The 18596-nt window shown below is 39.2% G+C and overlaps 1 protein-coding gene across 12 annotated transcripts in view; it reads right to left on the bottom strand.

Annotated features, from left to right (window-relative positions):
- Window positions 1-18596, bottom strand: part of chl1b (cell adhesion molecule L1-like b) — a 94015-nt gene that overhangs the window by 43174 nt on the left and 32245 nt on the right. For 4 of the 12 annotated variants that reach the window (XM_056256209.1, XM_056256206.1, XM_056256207.1 and 1 more), the window contains exon 1: window positions 6782-6937. The exons of 1 other annotated variant lie outside the window; for it this stretch is intronic. The gene's annotated coding sequence lies outside the window, so the exon portion shown is untranslated. Of the gene's footprint in view, window positions 1-4018; window positions 4063-6781; window positions 6940-18596 lie in introns of those variants that run through there. 7 more of the 12 variants (XM_056256211.1, XM_056256210.1, XM_056256213.1 and 4 more) reach the window with 5 other exon arrangements.

Consider the following 18596-nt stretch of genomic DNA (forward strand, 5'->3'; position numbering starts at 1 on the left):
GTTCTGTCAGGAAGACTCAATCAGCGCGCCATGTATTACCTCATCCCTATCCAATCAGGTGTTAACAGTCACAGTATATAAGATTGGTACTTACACTTGTCTGAGTTCGCAGATGCTGACGCTGCCATTCACCTCCATCCTCCCCAACCACCACAAAGACGGTACCTTCCCCTCCATCCTCCCCATCACCACCACCAGGATGGTCCCTTCCTTACCTCCAGGGGGTCGGCTGCGCCCCCGCCTTCATCTCAGGCGGGACATGCAGATTCGGCTAACCTCGCTTTGCTCGCTAAGGACGGGGCCTACGCCAAAGAACTCATAAATTTATGCTTGCTGAGCTGTCAATAAATGTATATAGCTTTCCAATTTATCTCCCGAGTCTTTCTGTTAGAACTAGATTCTGTATTGCAATGCAGACCTTTAATCTGCGCGCTGCCTCGACAACGCGAGATCAAGTCACAGAATCTTTATTGCAGAGTAGACCCGTAATCAACGCGCTGCCTCGGCAAACGCGAGATCCGAGCCACTATAGATTCTGTATTGCAATGCAGACCTTTAATCTGCGCGCTGCCTCGACAACGCGAGATCCCATTCACAGAATCGTTATTGCAGAGTAGCCTGTAATCAACGCGCTGCCTCGGCAAACGCGAGATCCGAGCCACTATAGATTCAATATTGCAATTCTTATGGGACAAACAACACCAAATAAGACAGACAGTTTGACAAAGAGCGCTTGCTGAAGAGCAAAAAAGCTAGTGTTTGTATTTGCCAAGCGTACCTTTGTATCTTCCGGTTATGCCGTCATCTACTACGTCATGACGCAGCACCAATCAGGATTGGACAGATTTCATTCATGCTTCAGATGCGCTACGCTGGGGGTGTTCCCCAAAGTGTCACAACGATGACGCAGTTCGAGTTCCCTCGAAGGGGAACTGCAACTACCCTTTTAATTTTATTCAGTGGCAGAAACAAGATTCCATAGTTCCAAAATGAAAACAGGTTTGAAACGACATGAAGGTGTGTAAATGAAGTTGATCCATCCTTTAAAGAGTGTTGGCATGTTGGCACTCTTAATAACTGGCAAGGAAATAGTGAATGCTAGCAAAGCTGCCTATTTACAGTAATTCTACTTCAGATGGTCTCAATACCACAGCATTGTCAATAAGTAGACGGATATCTGCTATTCAGCACACACTCAGCATTTAAGTGTCTTTCAGTATAAAAACTTAGTGTGCACACTGTTCAGGCCACTAATGGGATTAGCTCCAACCCTGTCTTGTCAAACTGGATTAATATATTCTGATTGAAGAGTCTTGATGGCTGTGTATCCTTCTCAAACCTTTGGATAAAACCCAGATTCTGATGTAATCTCTTTCGCACAGTTAAGAAATTGGCGAGATTACTAGCACTAAAGAGCAATTAGAACAATTTTCTCATTTTGTGCTCTAATTAGAGTGTTTCATCCATTTAGTTACTTTAATCTTTTGTTTAGCTTGATTACAGTATGAACAAACACAGAAAAGGTTAAAGTTGCTACATTAAGGCTACATACTTTCAGCAGCAAAAGCATATTATATGAAACACTATTCCTGCAATTTTCAGAAGCCATTACTTTAGTGTTAAATGATCTGTCATAAATCATTCTAATATGCTGGTCTCCTGCTCAAGAAATATTAATAATAGTTTGTGTTGCTTTGGGGTAAGTAAAAAAAAAGAAGGAAATTAATACTTTTATTTAGCAAGATGTTAATTAATACTTTTATTCAGATGTTTCTCCTGATGTATTGACACGAATGAAGCAATTGTTTACATATAGTAAGAGTATAGAGCAATAAAATAAACTATTCATTTGAAAATCAATCTTGGAAGATTGTTGAGATCTCTCAGATCCAGTATATGTGACATGAAATTTGAGACATATAAGATTACTGGTGTATTTTTCTTAGGATACAAATAAAGCAGAGAAAAAAAATCTCATTAAAGGTACAATATGTAAGAATTTTGTATCAAAATATCCAAAAACCACTCGCACAGTGTTATATATATCCCTTTCAACAGTGAATGTTTCGAAGAATTAGTAAATTCAGAGAAATTCACAATTTTAAATAGTGCCCGTTTAAGTAGTGCAGAAACGCTGCTCCATTTACACTACGGCAACAGCGTAGGAGAATGACATGGAAGAGAAGATATGGTCGAATAATGTCATTATTTTGGGGGGTTTTGCGCACAAAAAGTATTCTCGTCGCTTGATAAACTTAAGGTTGACCCACTGTAGTCACTTGGACTATTGTAACGATTTACTAACTTTCTGGGCCGACAGATGAAATTACCTGGCAGCCTATGAAGGAGTGAGACACCTCTCAGATTGCATCAAAAATATTTTAATTTGTGTTCCGAAGATGAACGAAAGTCTTACAGGGTTGGAACAACATGAGGGTAAGTAATTACTGACAGAATTTTCTTTTTTGGGTGAACTAACCCTTTAAATCATCAGCAAATTGAGAATTTGACTGTTTAAGCCCTTTATGATTGTTACTACAAGTCACAAATGCTAACACTGTAATATGCCGCTAAACTGTTAAAATCACATCACCGTAAATAATGCATAAATAACACCCTCAACAGCCATCAGCTACACAACATATATATAATTAAAACTTCAGTTCGGGCAATGCAGACTACTAAATGAGATTATGAAGTTGAAGCGATATTAAATAATAACTATGGCTAACTGAGATTTGACTCTGCTTCAGTCTGTTTTAACATGCATGCCAGAGACTGAACGGTTCAATTACCAGCCCATCAATAATACAGCAGCCTGAACAAAGCGTTGAGGCAGGGATGGGACAGGGGGACAAGCAAGGAATGTAGGGATACTCTGCGCTTAAAAGGAGAATCAAGAATTTGGTCAAGAATAGAAAATATGTGGGCTGGTGGAAGACAGCTATGGAATAAGATAGTGGGAAGCAGAAGTCATCAACCGTCTCTGTCGTTGACAGGGGATGGGAGAGGGATGTGGGAGTGAATGAAGGAGACAAAATGTAGATAGATGGGGGCGATGGATGGCGTGGGCGTGGATCATGAACTTGCTGCACGGAGAAGTGGAGAGATTGTTTTTTGATGGAGTGGGAGAGTGGATGAGGAAAACGTAGAATGACGTGCAGGCGTATTGACTGAGACGTACAGATGGATTATGAAGCAGCAAGAGAGGAAGAAGAGTGAAAAAAAGATGAGAAAAGAGAGCGAGAGAACCATAATCAATGAAAAGAGCTCCTAACCTTAAGTCCCCATTGGAGAGATGGCAAATGACCTTGTGACCCCGGTGAACTGCTCTGACAGAGATTAACGTGTCCCTGGTCAACAGTGCAATTTATTTTAAAAGTGCCATCAAACCCAGACCAGTTCCTGATCATCAACCTGTTACATGCTTTTCTTGGATTTTATGGAGTGGGTTCCCTAGTGGAAAAGGTCTCACTTCCTCTCATAAATGTTCTTGTCGTGCAAAAATACACACCAGGTGGAAAAACCAAGGGACAGATGAGAGATGAAAACAAAATTGCTTATAACTCATGTCTACTTTTCAGAAATAATGGCCTATATAATGTGTATCTGTACAATTAATGTTGTTTTCTTAACTTTTCTAATAAGTTGACGTCTACTGGATGCACTTTTCAAGTTACTGTTTTCTTGCCTTTAAAGACTAGCATGAGCAAATAAAGGTTATGAAGGATAATTTCATTGGTTTAACCAAACGAACACCAAACAAGGGTCACTTGATTTTCGTTTGTTAATGAACTGAATAAATGTGTTAAAAAATAAACTAAATGAAGGATCTGCAGGGAGTTGTTCATTCAAGTCAGCACCTGAGTTGATTTCGAAGGAGCATTTTTACACCAAACGCTGACTTGAATGATAATGATAAACACAATCAAAATGGCCTAAGCACATTAAATTATTGAAACTTTATTTAAACATTCACAAAAAAAGTAAATGATTCAATGACTCACTGATAACACACAAAAGACAGCGACTTGTCGCAACCTACTGGCATATTGATTTAGCCTGTAGAATTAATGAACGAATATTTCAATGAACAGATTAAAAAGAGCTACTTGGATGGATCAAAGTCCTTCTCATCACTACTCTCCTTGGATCAGTTTCCCTCCCTCTGCCCCCAAAAGTCTCTGTTCACACTGTAGTATTTGACTTACATGTCACGTCATCTACTCAAGTCCCACTGGCAACTGTTTACTGCTGTAAATAAATAAGTAATGACTAAGGAGAAGGGAACATCTTCACTATATTATTCATGTTCTTGCCTCTTTGGTTTTACAACTGAACCAAAACATACAGACTTGCACTCGCGTCTCCCTGCTGTAAAATGGGTGAAAAAGAAGCAAAGAATGTTGCATTGCAAGGCAATTTCAATCGAAAAAGCTGTAATGAGAAATACATTATACTCAATAGTTATTCGCTTCCGCAAATTAGGCCAGATTGCATTCTACCAACCAAACAAACGGAACTGTGACGCATCGGATCAACACACCAAAAGGAGTAGAGTTCAAGTGCCCTTCAATTTAGCAGAAGCCTTGCATTGCTGGTCAAAATTTCTCAATTTCAGCTATTTATAAACAAGTTTATGACCAGACCGCAATGTTCAAGAGATGTGTTGTTGGGCCCAACTGCTAAAAGCCCAATCTGAGAGCGCGAAAGGAACAAATTGTCCGTACGGCTAAGGTCACAGAAGACGGCTGTGAAGAATGAAAGAGATCGTTCAAAAGCTCTGCAATCACAGATTTGCTGTCAAGTAGGGAGGAGGGGGAGCGAGAGAGAGAGAGAGAGAGAGAGAGAGAGAGAGAGAGAGAGAGAGAGAGAGAGAGAGAGAGAGAGAGAGAGAGAGAGAGAGAGAGAGAGAGAGAGAGAGAGAGAGAGAGAGAGAGAGAGAGAGAGAGAAAGAAAGAGAGCGTAAAAATGTCCCTACATGTGCCATTTCACGTACATGTGAGAAAGACCTGGTGAGAAATTCCCATTTGTGTCTCGGCTTTTATAATATTATTTTTTTCATTACCCTCTTTCTTTGATGTCTTTGCGATGAGTGGAGTTCTGCGTGCCCTGGACAGCGATCATATTAGGCTGTTATTCGTGTTGACTGGCCTGAAGTAGAGGGGATTGGAAACAGGCACACCAGGGGGACAGGAGTGTTATTTTGTGGGAACTGACACAGCAAGAGCCCTGGCTACGTTCATTCAGATCTGACGGATGTTGGCAATCTCCCAGGATGAAACTTGGCTGTAGCCAGACAAGATAAATGGAACTTGTGCCCAAGATTATCTCCTTCCCCTGACAAATCTAAAGCTAATTTACTTTTTTCCTCTAGTAGGCAGAATATTTTATTCCTAAGGCAAAGAAATATCCTGTGTTTGTCATAGAGTAAATACTGCACTAATTCTCCTATGTATATCTTCCAAACAACGGCACACCTGTGTCCATTTGACTTTTGCGGTGTGTAGAAAGTGATTCATATGAGCTGCTAATTTAGAACACGTTACAACTTGTTCCTTAACATCTGGATAATCTTGTTTAAAATAAGCTATTTGACAGTTCTGTCGGAAGCATCAAAACGTTCTGGATTTCGTCATTATTTCAATGCTCAGATAAACCACTGGCCTTTTTATCAATGTCTTACGAAACAAAACACGACACAAAGTTCTAGAGGGATATTTCCAGAGCAGTTTCTATTCAGAGATATTTTTATTCAGACAAAAAAGCTGCAAAATACTAAAACATTGCTTACTTGATACACTTTTATGACCTCATGGAGGAGCTTATTAAGATCCATAGAAAAATCCCAATGATTATAAATTAAGTTACAGAGCAAATAAACCTTTTCAGCATCATCTATCATTCTAAATAACTGACATTATGAAAAAAGATAACAAAAAAAGCTGAACCCTTATGGTCTATTGAGATTGAGAAGAATGTGTACAAATCATAATCCTAATTATTTATTAAAAGTATGAGTTTAGAACTTAACCACTTATTTTCTCCTCAAATACTTGAATTATGAAAATTCTCAGACCTAAATGATACCTGATTTGGAGATATTACCGAAGCTTTAACCCTCTGTTGTACCACAGTGTTCACATGGACTTTTCAGAAATGTAACATTGTTTCTATTGGAGGTGAAATTTGGGGTCAAAATTATGACAGTTTATCTTGCAACAGCATTTGAAAAATCATTACATTTATCTCATTATTTATATATAGAATAGGGTCTCTCTAAGACCTCAAACATAATACGTTTGAAGAAAGTTACCACGTCAGAAATATGTTTTTAATCAATTCTCATGCGATTGAGAAAAAGGTATTAATAATGCTGTAGCACTGTAGGCCTACCTTTCTCATTGTAAAGTATATTTCCCCCAAGGTAGCAGAACAGAACATGTGAGTTAATAAGCCAAAACATTAATATGAGCGCCAATTAAAAATTAAAATCACTCTGACATGGACATTACTCACGAGAAACATGCAAGAAAAAAAGTTAAAAAAAGAAGAAAGGAAAAGGTAGCACTAAATATTAAACCCTATATAAGCACTAGATGAAAAGAAGCTGATTTTGCATATCACACACTGCTTCACTGTCCCTCCAAAGGCTTTCTGTTACACACGTGCGAGGGTCACAGCACACACCACTACAGTAGCAGCAGTAGTAATTCCCTCGACCGGGTTGCTTTTATATCAAGCTCAGACAAACCCATCAAACAGAAGCCTAAATACTCACAGGAATCTGCTTCATTCTTGTCCGCTCGTCCTCAGAAAGACAGACAAACCCTTCTTCTTCTGCACAGTTTAATCCCACAGGCGTGAAAAACAGAGAGTGCTGAGGAAATCCAGAGAAACGTCTACCACAGCAGACGCGGGAGAGAGAGAGCCCCGCCACTAGCGCATGGGACGGTGCAGAGCGAGAGAGGCGCTGGGGAGACATATGTTGCCAAAGCCTCTCGTCTGGCAAAGAAGCTCATTAAACGAGTGACAATCACTCCCACAAAGCCAGATCTGAGCGCTTTTCACATGGAGTGTACAAAGAAGGAGAGAGAGGGTGAGAGAGAATGAATGAAAGTGAAGGAATTCTGGATGGAGGAAGTTGCATTTAAAGCACTGAGGCATGGGGAGACTTGTTTATGTTTTGTGCCATAGATGTCAAGATCCATGTTTTGCCTTTTGTAACACTGCCAATATGGTTAAATAGCTTAGTTTAGTATTATTTCATATTAAAACTGCAATACACTTTCAGACTAATGTAATTAAGACAATGTGAGCAGTGCTAGTTGGTGCAAGAGTAGCTGATGTTCTGGGTGATTGCAAGGGCGTTGCTATGCAGTTGCTAAGGTGTTCAAAGTGGTTTTCAATGTGTTGTTACGTGGTTGCTAGCGTGCTGGTTGTACAGGGTGATCTAAAGCCCACCCACAAGACTATATGATATAGTGGTCTACATGTAAGTTTATGGCTTTTTCTGTCATTTTATCGTCCACCACGTTTTTTTTTTTTTTTTTAATCCCTAACCATAAACATGAACAACAGCAAAAGTGATGCTTACTTTATCAGAAACTACTATACACATCCTTTAAAGGGGTCATATAATGGTACATGCACTTTTACAAGTTGATTGTACTGAAATGTGTGTTGGCAGTGTCTGTACACAACCATCATAAAATGATAAAAATCCATCCAGTGTTTTTGTTTTAATCTCCTTATATGTTTTCCCCTGTCTCAAATCAAGCCGTTCGACCTTGTGACGTCACACGCTCGGAAGCCCCTCCCACGATTGTTGATTGACAGCAACGTTTCAACACAGACCCGCCCTCGCTCGTGAGGGAGCTGTCAATCATAGTCTGCGCGGATCGGCGCGGTCATTGTTGATATGCTGGAGCACTGTCTATGAGCAGAATGGCGTCTAAGCGATTGTGGTGTTCTGTTCTTGGGTGCAATAACGAACACAGCAGTCATTTTAATGTTCCTAAATCCGAACCGCTGAAGACGCAGTGGCTGAGTTTGTTTTCGAAGGGAATATTCCCCACGAGCAACGTCAATGCTCTCATGTTTGCGCGAATCATTTCTCACCAGACTGCTTATAAACGAGGGTCAGTATGAGCTGGTTTTGCTAAGAAGCTGCTCATGAAAAAAGGATCGGTACCAGCTATTCGTGTTCCTGCTGAACCTCTAGAACAACTGAAGTGAGTGTAACGTTTTATTAAACTTTATATTAATATTTATATTAATCTTTGCAAATCGATAGCTGCACGCTTCACAATGAATGCGTCTAAGGTTTACACTTAGGGTACATTACGGCATGTTTTCTATGTATGACGTTCTCAATATAATTCATAATCCCACGTTTATACTGAACAACGCGTTATGGTTATTGTGTTATTGTGTTACAAACGGTGTACACAGAACAGAGGGGCGGGGTGAGCAAAGCTCATTATCATTTAAAGTCATATGCACTGAAACGGCGTGCTGAAAAAAGAGCTGTTTTTGACCAGGTAAAATAAGTGTTTTTCTTACAATACTAATGAGAATTTGTAATTAAAGTATATTACAAACTTTTAATTAAGACCCTAAAGAATCATGCTAGCTTGTACAAAAATGGCATTATATGACCCCTTTAAGAGAACTTTGTTCAAATCTGAGAAAAACAGTAGCATTTTAGCTACATTTTTTTGAAAGAAAATGTTTCACCCAATTGTTAGTTCAACAATGAAGTCAATGTAGTCCAATGTTGTTTCAAACATCTTATTTTGTGTTCCAAAGAAGAAATAAAGTCATACAGGTTTGGAACGACATAAAGGATGAGTAAATGATGACAGAATTTTAATTTGTGGTTGAACAATACCTGACACGAAACGTTTGACAACATTAGCTCCTGTCTATAATAAAAGATTTTTAGAGTGCAGACCTTTTTTGCATTTTTGAACAATACCTTTAAAACAGAGGCTCTCAACATTCAACATGCTTCACCAGAGATTCATATAGGATCGCTGAAGATTTCAATACACTGTATCATATTTATTTTACATATTTAAAAAAAAATTATAATGTCAGCATAATTTTAGTTGTAGGGTAAACAAAATATGTATTCTCTGTTTAAAGTGTTATAGGCTACAATTCAGACTGTGCACTTCCCACTATAATACATAATCAGTTTTGTCCAATAGCAGTTAAATTGCAAAAAGTACTTATATGCTTAACTCTTTCCCCACCTGCGTAAAAAAGAAAAAAATTGCCAGCCACCGGCAGCGTTTTTGATCATTTTCACAAAAGTTTCATGGCCCCCAGATTATTTCGTTGTATGCATATCTGAACATGCCATAAGTTATCGCTTGTTTCTGCATCTTCTTCGCATGTGCTTTGAACAGGAGATTCAGTACTCTTTCAATGGATGTGCCATAGTGCCCCCTAGCGTATAACAGCGAAAACATGGAAATCTGGAAAATTCTGTTTGGCTGGGAAGCGTTTTCTCACAAAGGGGAAAGAGTTAAAAGGATAGTTTAACCAAAAATCCAAATTCTGTCATCATCTACTCAACCTCAAGTTGTTGCAAACCTGAATGAATTTCTTTCTTCTGCTGAACACAAAAGAAAAGATTTTGAAGACAATGGGTAACCAAAAAGTTGATGGGCCCCATTGACTTCCATAGCATGGGAAAAAATACTATGGAGGATAATGGCTACTGTCAACTGTTTGTCTGATTTCTGAAACCAAAAAAAAAAAATCGGTCACCATGGACCAACATTTTTTGATAACCTCTGACTTAACCTCTGACTTGAATCCACCTGATTGACAGCAACAGCTCATCTGTACCTCACATATAGGGCTAAACCCCTGGGGAACATGTGATTTGCCGACAGAGCAAATAGCACAGGGCTGGACATTGTCACACACTCTAAACACAAAAGCCCCACCCCTCTCCCACAATGCTAAGGGTGGAACGGTCTCGCCTTGATGTATGATGTGAAATGGGCGAATGGGTGGGGAGAGTTTGAAATCGGGAAGGGTTGACATGTTTGCTTCAAATATGCTGATAGGTGCCGCTGACGTATCTGTATCTGTCAAATGGAAGAGTGCCTATATTGGTAAAGGAATAATTAGTCTTTCAGGTTTCCAGGAAAGTATGCCCTTCATCTGTCAAGTGCTTTCCGTGTGAGGTGAGATCATACAATGTGCCATCAATTAAAGGAAACATCATTAAACCTACAGGTGCCATACGCACTCCTAATTAAAATTCAATTAAAATGGATTTGTTCACGTGTTCACTGTTTGAATGTACCATTAATTTCATTATCTGTGACTCCTACCCATTACATGGCTCGGGATTGCCTGAAATGCATGATGGACTTTCACATATTCTAAAGTAAAATTATAGCTTGGTGTCTGACAGATGTTTTAATCTGCTTCCATTCAGGACAACTTATCACTTAAGTGTGCTTTCGTTAAGCCAAAACCATTTTCCCGTTTCCTGTTTAACACGCTTGGAATGATATTTGACTAACTGAGGAAATATTCATTTTGTAGTGTTCCGTAAGTAAAAAATCCAATGCATTTTTTTTAAGGAAATACATTTTTAATGAAAACTTTAAAGAATGATCTACTGTTAGCTACAATATTGTTAATCAGTGGCATGTGCTTTTGTTGAAGCCATCAGCCTGTATTATTTCATCTATTTTTTTTTACTAATTGGTTTTAACTGAAATTCCTGATAAAAAGCTACATAATAACTGTTGCGTTCGATTGCTCAAGTGTCCTGAGTAGTTTTAGAATGTTGCTATGGGGTTGCCATGGTGTTTTGAGTGGTTGCTAGGGCATTTCTAAGTGGTTGCTAGGGTGTTTTGGGTGGTTGCTTAATCATCAATCATCAAAGTAATCATCCAATAAATAAAAGCATAAATAGGGATGAGTTAAATACTAAGTAGGCACAATAACAGTAATGTTTGTATTAACAAGTACAGTGAACAAATGTAACATCTATTATTGAGGCTAAGCTGTTCTGCAAAGAGGCCATTCATCTGAACTCGGGCGGTAATGTGAACAAGACCCTTTAAATGCCCCCTTTACTGGTTGAAGGAGGGACAGAGGCAGGTTTTGGCAGGAAGAGAGGGTTGTTTGATAGCGTGAGCAGATTGCCAGACAGAGAGAGAACACTCAAAGAGCCACTGTGCCGACGCTGAACTGACGGGGCCCTTCCAGTACCCAGCATGTCCTTTTTAAGTGCTCGGAGGATGAAGCTGCCATTATGGCCGCACAAACAGAAAAAAGGCTGATGAACTTCATAGGAATGCTTCCTCCTGAAAGCAACAGGGTTGGAATAGAGTGGCGGGAGAGAGGGAAGAGAGAAAACGGGAGGGCAAGCTGCCAGTTCCACCAAGCTTAGTCTTCACGCAACCAGGCCGAAACAAACCTGACATTGTTTTGGGCACTGCCTAGGGGATCACATCCATTCTTTCTTTTTCTCTTTCCTCCGCTCCTCGATTTCATTCACTGTTCAGTCGGAAACTGCTCTCTCGCTTTTCCACTTTGGAGGATTCGGTTGAGGTTGTTTGATCTGTCATTATCATTTTCTACACCCTATTGTTTGTTCTGTTTGTTTTGTTGCCTGGTAATTCAATAAACTATATATGACTGAATAATATATTTTATGAAAATGAGTCAAACAAAACAATATTGTGTTGCAGTTAACATGCCTGTAGTAACTAATAACAATGACTATATAAATATGTTTCATTCGAGACCATTTAGAAGCAAACAAAGCAAATATGATTGCATAGCTCAATGCCTGTACAATACATACTTTTACAATACAAAACTTTTTGAGCAATGTTGCTGGGCAATGTTGCCATCAACGGGCAACCAGGTGAGACACAGGGCCCACGACCGATCTAAAGTATCCAGATAGAAATTTGTTGTTCATTCTCAATGGCGTAAGTCGACTTGCGTACGGCCGTCTGCTGGAAGCTAGTTATTTTAGTAGATAAAGTTTTAAATGTGGATATTTTTCTTACATGAACATGCTTGACTTCAGAAGGCCTTTATTAATCCCCCAGAGCCTTGTGTAGGGCTGTCGCGGTGAAGGAATTTCCCTTGCGGTAATTTTGAGTGGCTCAATAGCGCGATATGCGGTATTACCGCCATTTATTTATTTATATTTATTTGTTGCTATAAATTCGTGTTATGACGTGGTCAGCATACACAAAAACAATGTAACCAATGTAACTGAAACTAAACAGCGTCTCTGCGCATTGAAAGACTGTCACTCAGCACGCAGTTACATTGTTATGCCAACGGACTGTCTTTGAGTGAGTCATTAAACCCTCATTCAACGAAAACGTTCAAAAAAGCTGATTCCTTAAAATGATAGATGTAATGAAACAAGGCGTTAATTATTTTTTTTAAATTTGAGCTCCACTTTTCAAGGCTCAGCTGGCCAGCAATGCTTCACTTTTGGGCAAAGCTGAAGCAATGCTTCACTTAATAGAGACCAATGCGTGACTCGCTGCTTTCCCCCCACGGCTTCCTCGCGCTGTGTAATGCTGACCAGCGCTGACGCCATTCATGGTCAATAGCCTCCCCTTACACGTTAAAGGATGATACGACAAATATTTCGCTTTCCTTGGAAACGGCAACCTTTTCACGAAAATACATGACTTGACTTCAAAGACAGAGGCAGGTAATCGCACACGCTCAGGCGATCACATTCACTGTCTGTTTAGGCTTAAGTCCAAATCCACGAAGCCTCTGTACAAATCACCATGATAAACAGTCTTGTTATCATTATTAACTTATTTAACATTCAATACACATGGTACGAACTACGAAGGGTGGCCTTATGAAAAAAGAAAACGCGGTTTGGCGGTTGCTGCGGTTACTTGCATTCCTCTGCGGTTGGCCTGTCAGTAGCGCGGTACCGCAATATTGCGGTTATCGCGACAGCCCTAGCCTTGTGGAGCACTTTTATCAGGGATGGATGTGCTTTGAAAGCTTGGCTCCGCCCTCCTACATACTTCCGCTCAATTTTCATTTTCCTTCAGTACTACGTCTGGGCTTGTGGTGTATTCTTTGGTTTTCTCCAGTCAAATGATGACGTTGATGTCGTGCGCTAGTTTGAGTCGTCATACGTCACAACCAAACGTTAGCGATTGGTTACGGCAGATCCAGAGTGGCTCTGGGCAGATCCAATAGTTTTAAACTTCAACAGAGTACCCGCCTACAAGGAAGTTAACGCTTGTCAATAGAGCGAGGCCAGACTCTCTGTACAAATGAAATGTACGAGAGTCTGGTGGGACCAGGCTAGCGCTTTGACTTTATATTACCATTATAAAGTTTGGAAGAGCCAGAACATTTTTTTAATATAACTCCGATTGTATTTGTCTGAAAGAAGAAGGTGAGTAAATCATGGGCTAAATTTTCATTTTTTGGGTGAACTATCCCTTTAAGTCTCATGCACGCCACTCACAATACATCCCACTCTTGATTAACCACTGTAATAGCATATGACATCAAATATCGAGTATGATATATTTAAAATGATTTTCATTATTTTTAAAATGTTCACGGAAGTGGCATTTGCCATCTATTAGTGTGGGGAAATGCCTTGATTAGATTTTTACAGTCTTTCTTTATATTTATTTTTTTATTCATGTTATAATTTATTCATTTATGTGGTGAAATTACAGTTCCTCTATTTAAAAAAAAACAAACAAAAAAAAAAACAATTTTGATATTTGTTGAACATTGCCAAAAGGCTTAAAAATATGTCCAAACCTTGTCCGAGGATAGATGTAACACTTCCCCATGACCATAACTGTACAGACTGACTGAGGAGAAATGCACAACCTACAAAAACCACAAAACAGTGAAGGGCATAGAACAGTGAAGCACAGGTGCATTCCTCTATAGGATATAACCCCCCTCTAACCTTCAAGCAATGCTGACAACCTACACAATGAGCTCACCTGGGCCCTGATCAATGCCCTCCAGCATGTCAGGATGATATATATGCAGCACCATTTAGAGTGTCTCAGAGCTGGTGATATAGGCTGAGGCATAAAGACCGCTGTACGACATGTGCTAGGTCAGGGGCAGGGGCAGGACGAACCCAGTTCACCAGACCGAGGAGGGATGGTCTCCTGCTGACTGAACGCTAATCCAGCGTGCAATGATTACTGAACTGAACTCTTTCCAGACCTACAGAACCGCCAAATTATGTTACTTTTATCATTTATACGATATTTCTTTTCGGGTGCTTTATATATATCATGACATGTTGTGAAACTGATATATTTAAGGGCTGTATATGTGTGTTTTTGTATGATTTACTATTACTTACTTTGTATTTTCACAGTTATGTATTGTGTTTGAATAATCTTTATTTGGGGGCTTTTTGCTAGAGATTATTTAGAATATCATTTAATTAATTTGAATTATTTGATCATGTTTTTACATATTTTCATTTATTTTCACACTTTGTAAGTTTTCTTTGCTTCCCTGATCTATTTTAATTATTAAGCTAGTCTTTAGAGTAAAACGGCTGCTGATGCAAAAAGAAAAAAAAAGTTAGCATGAATTAGCTTGTTTGACATGTTTTTACCATTGATCGTGTCACTGAAATTAAACAACATTGATCAATGGCCCCCCATGGAGCGGTATAAAATGCTTCCCTAAGTATTTATTTTAAGTAAGGTCAATTTACTCAAATAATTTATCAGGTAGATTTGCTCCAGAGCTCCAGAAGTTAATTTGGTTTGCCGCCAAGTACTTCCTTTTGAACTCTTTCAAACATGTCATAATTATCGTTTATCTGATGTGTAATGCTCTGTGAACTCTAACACCATATGTCATTCTAATAAAATACCCATTGTCTTGATTGCCTGTGTTTATATGCAATTCCCCTTAGCCTTGACATTTTAATAGCAGCTAAATTGTTTCCAGACGCAAGATTATAGAAGCAGCAATGTACAGGACACAATTTACTGTATGCATTCATTATACAATCTACAAGTTTGCCGAGACGAAAATATAGCATGTTCAACACAGCTGTTGAGAAAGCCATCAACTCAAAGCCATGCTCATGTTCAAAATGGAATTAACTTAAGTGTGTTAAAGTGAGGTTTGGGTGAGGCTTAGAGTGCCATATGGTTAACATAACTCAACCTGAGAGAGAGAGAGAGAGAGAGAGAGAGAGAGAGAGAGAGAGAGAGAGAGAGAGAGAGAGAGAGAGAGAGAGAGAGAGAGAGAGAGAGAGAGAGAGAGAGAGAGAGAGAGAGAGAGAGAGAGAGAGAGAGAGAGAGAGAGAGAGAGAGAGAGAGAGAGAGAGAGAGGTCGAGTGAGCTCAGACTCCTTTCTGGCAGTCTTATTCACAGATGGCACTTTCTGCAATCACTGGCATCAATGACCATGTGATCATTCTTCCTGATTACCCGCCCGACCTAAGACCTTGTGCAAGCATATGCCAATTAAACAAACGCATTTCGCACAAGTTAACTTGTAAAACTGTCTTATTTTTTGCTAACTTTAGTGGTGTGGATTTAGCGCATAAACAAAATATATTACGCTGAAAAAATATTTTCTTTTCAAAGTTCTAAATAAACCTGATTTTTGAGTACTTTTCACAAGAAAATACTATTTTAGTCTTTCTACTTAAAAAATGTCAGTGTAGTTAGGGATGAACGATATTATATGGGTATTACATCAGCCGATATTTGTGATTTTTAAATATATCTGTATCGTTCAATATTTTTTATATATTGGCCGATGTTGGGAATTTAACTGTGCATGCTCATTTTTGCCCATTTTCTTATTTAGATTACTGTTGTCATCATTTAGCACTCGGTAATTGTATTATTTAATAACACTTTTTCATATAATATGTAGAAGAAATTCATTTGAAAATTTTAACTGTAATGCGCTGTGAGCACAGAAAACACAGGGTAGGGTAACAACGCTGCGTTCACGCATGTCACAATTACAGTAGTCTCGATATGACAACACAACACGTTGTATTCGGAACTGTTCAGGAATTATGTGTTTCTGTGACACCACTGTCAACGCCTAAATGAATGGTGGTACAGCGGTCACGTAGTACAAGTAGGAACACTCAGAAAACTGCTATCTTAATTACAAACTACAGCTTGTTGTAAAACTACAACAAACTACAAACATGGCACTCAGGACAGGAAGTAACATACAAGTCCAGGGACAAACACTAAGAGCATATGACAGTATTAAAGTAAATACCTACACCATTTTTTTTTTCAGTATAGTTAGGGCTGAATGAAATAAGGGTACTAAAGCTGATATTAGTGATTTTTAAATGTATCTGGATCAGTCAATATCGTTTAGCCTATATATCGTCCGATATTGGGAATTTAACTGTGCATGCTCATTTCTGCATGTTTTGTTTTACCATTGTCATCATTGAGCACTCAAATAATTTAAATAATTATAATAACACCTTTTAATTAAATATTTAGAAGATTTCAAATTGACCTTTAAAGGTGCTCTAAGCGATGTCATGCGTTTTTTAGGCCAAAACATTTTTTGTCACATACAGCAAACATCTCCTCACTATCCGCTGGCTGCCTGTCCCCTGAACACACTGTAAAGAAACGCGATCTCTGTAGACAGCCCAGGCTCCACAAACAGCAACAAAAACAAACTGCGGCGACCCGCTCCCCGAAACATGACAAACAGTTCCAGCCAATGACCGACAAGAAGGGTTTGGGGGTGTGGTTTGGGGGGTTAGTGTGCGGATGAGGAGGAGGGAGGGTCTAGCTAGCCTCCGTTTTGTTTGACAATAGTTCGAACGTCAAGAAGAAGTGACGTCACCCAGGATCGCTTAGAGAACCTTTAAAGGTGCTGAATGTACTTTTTAGCGGCCTCTAGCGGTGATGTTTCAGATTGCAACAAGAGCGCTCGTGCTCGTGTGCGTGCTCGATCTCAAGAGCGAGCATTCACTACCGGCCACACGGAGACTTTCAACGCAACGGCGAAAGCATCACACAACATGCTGGAAACTCGTGTAAACTCCCACTGCAACGTTACAATAATAGGCTACTTTTATCAGCTTGACGTTGAACTAATGCTCCATGCTCGTACCATGATAACGTTACATTGACTGCATTTAGCCGACATGTGATGTTATCTAGCAGCATAAGGCATTTCACTAACTATTCGTGTATCTTTCACAATCAGCAATGTCAACATAGGTGAATGTATAATATGATAATGAAAACGGTGAACTAGACTGAACAATGTCAGTGTAACAGTAAGACAGTAGGAAGTAACATTACTGTACTGAACGTGTCTGGAAATGTGTATTATAAACAATATGATAGTAGTGGGATGAGTGACGTTAGACAGTAGATCTAGTACATAAAATAAGTTACATCCTAAAGCACCTACTTTTTGTTATCCTGGAACAGTCTTTGGAACGTGTTTTCGTCCTGAGTCGATCAGAATCACGTTTGGCCTGACGAGCTTCAGCAGATAAAACTTTTTTTTGTTTTTTATATTTTTGTGGAGTTTGTGTTGGAGTCTGTGTTGTGCTGTAGGCAGGTCGTTTTGGGGTGTTATCAGACTCCATGTCGTGAGCTGAAGTGTCGTCGGTCGCATAGACTGTATATAAAAGGAGAGAGGCTCGGGAGCGCGCATGCACGTCACATCCGATGGATTTCGCGGTAAATCCGACCCGGAGACTTCACATATAAATATGAATATTGGCCTTCAGAGGAAATAGCAAAACCCGACAAGTGGATCATTGTAATGTGTGATTACAACCCCTTCACACACAGGCAATAAAAAAAGCAATCATTTTAGAAGAAAAGCTACATAGAGCACCTTTAATTATAATGTTTCAGTGCCTACATTACATTTTATAATGGAGAAAAAAAAAACATTTTAAATTATTATTTAGTGAATTTTTATTTATTTATTTTTAATATAAGCCATTTATTGGTTGTACACTTGTATTGACACTTTCTTACAATGCATCTTTAAAGGTAAAAAAAAAAAATGGGTCAGTAATGTCCTATCTGATGGGCAGTTCCTTTGCGGCTCTCTTTATTGCCCCAAGTCTCTCATCTAGTTGACAAGTCGGGGTCTTCCTGAAACCCATTTTAATCATGTTACCCCAGAAATCAATAAACTATTTCCCCCTGGGTCAACTTCCACAATGGAGAGGGTCTCCCATCCTGAAGTACTCTGAATGTGTACTCAAGCCGTCTGAATGCAACACAAACACAAAGCTGCGAAGACAAATTCATTAAAATAACCTCCGAGTCTCTTACAAACGAATGGGTGTACATGGCAACCTATCCCCGACTAAACCTCCTGCATGTATAAAAAGCTTGAAGGGCTGGTTTTCAGGTTTCCAAAAAAATAAATAAAAAATAACCCGGTCGATAGTAATTCTGCAGGCAAAGTGCTTCACTGACCATCATCACATAAAAATTCTATCATAAAGCACTCCAGGTTGAATCCATACTACTTCTACAGACACCGCAGTTCCTGTTAAATCAGATTCACAAGTGAGATGCATGTTTCTG

This window comes from Rhinichthys klamathensis, unplaced genomic scaffold (genome assembly GCF_029890125.1).
Source record: "Rhinichthys klamathensis goyatoka isolate OS25496 unplaced genomic scaffold, OSU_Roscu_1.1 h1tg000124l_1, whole genome shotgun sequence".
Classification (NCBI taxonomy): Eukaryota; Metazoa; Chordata; class Actinopteri; order Cypriniformes; family Leuciscidae; genus Rhinichthys; species Rhinichthys klamathensis.